Here is a 6000-nt window from a genome sequence, read left to right as displayed (position 1 = left end):
CAGGCTTGACACTTCATAAAGTGTAATTTCCAGTAAGATGAGCATTTTGAGAGGATCTTCTCTTTGAAGAGAAGTGTAAATAGTCATATGCTGATACTACAAAACTGAACCTTTCATTATAGTAGAGTCATCTGGAATCCAAATGCAGTGGTCCTAAATTTGCCTGATGCTTCAAAAGTATAAGGAATATATCCCTTGCATAGTGAGTAATTTGAAGTCCAATTTCTAAGCTCGTTTTTAAAGTTAATAGAGCTCTTCCCCTGCCTGAGGACAATTGGTGACGGGTGATAACCTAACTACTTCAAATCCTCGTTCCCAAAAAACCCTCCTAACTCTGATGTGCTGGTTGTTGTCTTGTTCATGGTATTTGGTACATGGTAAGACCAGAAAGGTCCATGCTTGGTCTTCTGTAACCAGGCACCTCGGTCAGTATGAGGTGCCTAAATGAATGGTGTCGTCCGCACAAGGGCTGAGCTCATTCTGCAGTAGCCAAAGAAAACTGCAGCAGCCAAAGAAAACTGCAGCAGCTCCATTTACTTCAAGAGGAGTCGGAAATACTGAGCAGCTTCTGAAAAATCAGGCTGCTCATATCCAATGCCTATGTGTAGGCTTGGAAAATTTTGGGCAGAGTGCTTTACTTTGTTTCATTCACTTGCACCTAATCTCATGCAACCAGCAAGACTGTACCATAAGGGAGGACTGCTATTGCACACGCCAGCACACATTTTTGCAAGAACAACCACAGGAGGAAACATCTGGATACCACCACTCTCAGCAAGCCATTTTAACACCATCTGTGGTTTTTTTTAAACTACAGATGGACTGTGATTTTTAAGAGAGTTCCTTCTTCCCAGGCAACAGTGTTTGAAACACTGCCTGTAACAGCACTTGCTTGTCCACTGCTGTAAAGCAGATTATTGATCAATCCACTAACATGTCCCTTGCTTCCTAGAGCAATTTCACATGTATGAACATTTTTGTCCTATCATCTTCTAGCAAAATTGGATAATAACCATGACAACTCTAACACCACAACCAAAAGTGAAAATAGTAATATGAGCCACATGTTACGGCCACATGAAGCCTGTTGACTGCAAAGCAGAGAGGCCTGGTGCAGCAGGACTCTTTTTTTTATTTCCAGTAATGACCATTTTAATAATTAGATACGTTCTTATCTAAAAAAGTATTTTAAAAAGTCTCAAACATCATCCTAGATGAAATGAACTTGTTTAGCATGCTAGTCTGCATTATTAGCTTGAGTATTTTTCAAAAGTGAAAAAATCAAATTCCAACAAAAATAAAATACTGGATGTCATTTCTTAGTGGCTGTTTTTCCTGATTTAGGAACTAGATTACATGGAACAGATGGGGCCAAATTTTGATCTCATTTGCATCTGCCTAACTCAATTTAATTCAATGACAGCAGTTCCTAGCACAGTTATAAGAGACGTCTCTTTCTGGAGCTCCTGGAACATCACAGCTCAATAGCAAAAAAGGCAAACGAATGCTTTCAAACCTCCTTGGTTAAACCTCCAGTAGAATGAAATAATTTAGACAGCAGACAGTGGTGTCACTTTTACAAAACATGTTATCAACAGCACACTGTGAAGATGGGATAGATAATGTCAAAAAACAGGGAAATACAGTAAATAAGTCAGAGGGTAATGGTAGCACAAAGAAGAGCACCAGGAACAAGGAAAGAAGCCACAGAGACCCACCAAACAGAAGCAGAAATATCACAGAGCAACAGAGCTCATGCAGACAAGGAAGACTTCTTGTTCAGCCAGAATACACTTTCTTGTTTTAAACAGTAAGCAATTTCTTATGCCTCTTTAATATGAACACAGAATTTCTACCAACATATGTGTGTGTGTGTATGTATGTATGTATATACATATATATGTGAAATTAGCACCACATCTTAAAAATATAACTGAGGTTTTAACATAATTATTGCTTGATGACTAAATGTCATGAAATAAATCCATTTATTATAGCAATGTTTATGTGGCTGATCTTCTGAACACATGACCTGCACACAGCTGAATATACGTATTTTCTCGATGTTCATATTTGCTGTTGGATGTTTCAGGCTTGTCTTGTCTGACAGGGTAGCCGGGGAAAGCGAAAGCACCGAGTCAGAGGAGGAACACAAAGGATTTTAGAGGCTCGGCACAGGAAAGACAGGGAAATCTGCTGGATTGAGGATATCTACTGTTCTGGCCTGAAAAAACACACCAAGCCCACGTGCACATCACAAGGCTGCAGTGCAGCCCAGCTCTGCCTGACGGGACTCGCAGTGTGTGTAACATGGAGCCATACTGTCCAGCGGGGATTTTTCTGGACACATATGGTAGGTGGCTTCCCGGGGTGCAAAACAAAACCATTAAAAAGAAGCAGCCAGTTGCAGTGAAAATACAGGAAAAGTCCCATCATTTCCTTAGGAGCAGATTTTAACATTACACTGTGGAAAGCTCTCACATGCTGCAGGATGGCCGACACCATCTCCCTCCTCTGCTGATGAGCACCGCTCTGGGTCCCTCATACTGGGAGCACCAGCGTGGAGGTTCACAGGACCATGTGGGGCAGTGCTGGTGGGAACTGCGTGTCCCTGCAGCACAGTGGGAAGAAGTAACCATCATGCACAGAAGCAGCCTTCTCCATTTTCAGCTGAGCGAAACTATTTGGGGAAATTGTTTCTGGGGAGAACGCACTCCTGCCCAGGCAATATTCAGTGTGCGCTGGATTGCACGCACGATTTACCAGCCACAGGCAGGTGTCTTTATTCAGTCCTGCCAGCACTATCAGCATCTGCTTTGCCTCCAGCTGGAAAACCCTTAGTCCCTGCACTCACGTCTAGGGAAAAAGGTCTTTCCCCTCAGCGACCTGCCTCACTGGTGTGGCACTGCTGCTGGCAGGTCCCCCTCCTCCCGACCCGAGCTGATGTGCAGATGACCTGGTCAGAGGTTGTGGGATGGGCTTCAGCGGAAACAAGCTTCCTCCATTACTCTCAGTTCCCCTTTGCCAGCCACAGAGGGTTTGAGTTATTCCTGCCTATTGCACCAACGCACAGACTATCAACCGATGTGTCAGCCTGTAATTTGTTTCACGATGTGAGCCCGTATGCCTGAGCGGTTCTATTCCCGTTTCTTTCAATAAAGCCAGTTCATCCTTTAATTCAATTACAGCCCTTTTTAGCTGGCTTCCTCACAGATCCCCAGCAAACCATTCTCTTTGCTTCGTGGATGATAAGGATACCAGCACCCTGGACTCTTGAACTCGATTTTTATGCAAGCTACAAAGACAAGGGGACCGTATTTTTTTCAGTGAGCACACCCTGACCCTCTGAGGTGCTGAGCTCTTGTTCTGCTCCAGAAACCCCTCTTTGCTTCAGAGGAATGAAATGCTCCTCAGCATGTGCTCAGCACGTCGCAGGACCCCACAATTAAGTAATTTCCTGAAGGCCACAGAGTGAATCAGAAACAGCGCCAAGAATTTAACACAGCTTCCTGAGTCCATCCCCTGCTAACCATGAGCACAAAACCATGCTCTGTGTACAAAGAATTTAAACATGCACTGAAGTTGTACTATTGCATGATTACATCCTGTTCGTAATTAATTTTTCTCTCTGCTTTATTTTCCACACCCCCATCTGGAGCATCAATTTCCCTGTTGAAGCTGCATGTTTTCTAGAAGTCCCAACGAATCACAGGTGCTGGGCAGATCTGGGCCCCGAAGGGCTCTCAGTGCCAGCATACCCCTCTCCTGCGTAAGAGATGTCACTTCCTCCTTCAGCCTCTTCTGTCTTTCTCCTGGACCCTGCACAGGTTTTGTCTTGGGTCCTACTCCAGGAGAGTGGAGGCTGAAAAGGAAGGGAGGACATCCTTCTCCTCACCTCTCTTTGCAATAAGGATCTCCTAAAAACAGGGTCCACAGCCAAGACTAGGGGCTGCTCTTAGGCAAAGCCTTCTCTCCTCTGTCAAAACAAGGGAAGAGAAACATCCCCCAACCCAGCATCTTCCTTTTGCAAGGTCTACTCCCTGGAGAAGGGTTAGATTCAGGGTTGGGGAGAGATTCAACATCCTGCAGTCCAGAAATTGGACTGGAGTGACCTCAGGTATAACAGTCTAGACCCAAGTGACATAAGGGAATACTGCTGAGCTGCTGTTGATGTCATTTCCACTCCCATCTCTCTAGCATATGGTCTTTCCCTCTCCTGAGTGTCATCAGAATGGATACTGGCTATATCAGACTCTCAGAAGGGCTTTTCCTACCACTGTAAAGTTTGGCTTTTCCCTCCTATGGCTACTCATCCAGTACTGTAAGATCTCTGCTTTTGACACCACGCTAGCTTGCGTGCTCCCACCCAACTGAAAATGAATCCACATCCCATCTGCTGGAATTCACTGACTGTCGCAATGCCGCACACTGCTACGCAGAGTCCCCTTTGGCACCCATGTCACTGCTGGCACCTCCTTGGGGTTGCCATCTTTCCCAAGGGAGCACAACCCATGGCAGTACCACTCCCCAAATGCATGGCGTTGGCTGGAGGTGGGAGGTTACACAGTCTGTGCAGCTCACATTTTTTATATACTGTCTGTTGGAGATTCACACCACTTTCTGCCTCGGGTTTGCTACCAGGCATGAGGTCTCAGAGAACTGCCTGCTCTCTGTGAGCCTCACTGCAGCTGAGGACTGTCCTCTCAGGCTACGTTTTAATTATCTTGTCAAGGGTTTAGCCTTTACTGAGTGGTTTGCTCTACTCTAGACTCAGCCTAGTCTCCTACCAAGAGTTCAACATTGTCCCAAAATTGCAACATTGGCTCACTGGGCCAATCACGTACTTCTCTGTCCTTTTGCCATCCTTTTGTTTTGCCACTTAAAAACATATTGGTCACATTTCATGGGCTGCCTGTACCACCAAAACTCCTGTAATAGTTTCACATACAGCTGTATTCTCACAAATCACATGGGAACTTTCACAATCATTAAATGCTTTAGAAAAAGCAATAGTCAGAAATTAGACTAGTTTGGCTTAACTATCTTTATTTTGGCACCCATTGCTTGCAGTTACAGACTGAGTCACTGTTTAAACTCTCTGTGGTAGATCTTTGTATTTCTAGAGAATTTCAGCCCTGGAAGGTAGAAAGCTTTCACACTTCCTTTCAGGGAATATTCTCACTTTCTTTCAATCCCGATTCCCTGTATTGCTCAGCAATTACTCCAAATCCTGAAGTCTGGGCTCCCAGACTGCTTCCTTCCCAGATGTGATTATAATCAGACACAGCCTTGAGCCTGACCCAGTGGGAACCTCTTCACCATGTGGGCATCAGCTCTAACTGACTATTGCGTGGGCCACTCAGGAGTGCAGTCCCCTCACAAAGACAAGCCTGCAAATGGTAGTGAAACTCTCTAGAAAGCAGAGAGACCAACAGTTATCAGTCTCAAGGGAGGAACACGGGACCTTTCTCACAGATTAAATACAGAACAGTGAGTAGAAATTAGTAGATTATGTACAAATAGTTGTTTTCTGCTGTCCCTGGGGATGAAAAAAAAGAAGTAATTTCCGAGGAGGATATGCCAATATTCACAATATCATCTATTTCAAAGAAATCTTCCTAGATGTCAATAAATGCATTGATAAGACAAAATTCAAAGCCAAATGACAGCCCCAAATCCATAGATAGTTCTCCCCTTCTCCCTCAAGAAAAAAAAAAAAAATAGTACACACTGTACATCAATCTGTTTCTTGGAAAACTGGCATATTGCAACACCCAGAGTTGGCTCAGATGCTTCCATAGCAGCCAGACTCTTGCAGGCTCGAGCACTGATTGCTGAGGATGGCATCAGGCTTTTCTCCATGGCAATGCAGACCACTTCTGCTCAGCCATCTGTCTTATCCATCACCTTTTAAATTTCACTGCTGTCCTTGTCCATGCAATTCTGACATTTCATATGCAAGCATGCTGCATACAAATCCCCAGTGCAGGATTTCTCCAT

The sequence above is a fragment of the Nyctibius grandis genome, chromosome 7, assembly GCF_013368605.1.
Source record: "Nyctibius grandis isolate bNycGra1 chromosome 7, bNycGra1.pri, whole genome shotgun sequence".
NCBI classification, from domain to species: domain Eukaryota; kingdom Metazoa; phylum Chordata; class Aves; order Nyctibiiformes; family Nyctibiidae; genus Nyctibius; species Nyctibius grandis.
Note: the sequence above shows the minus strand (reverse complement) of the source record.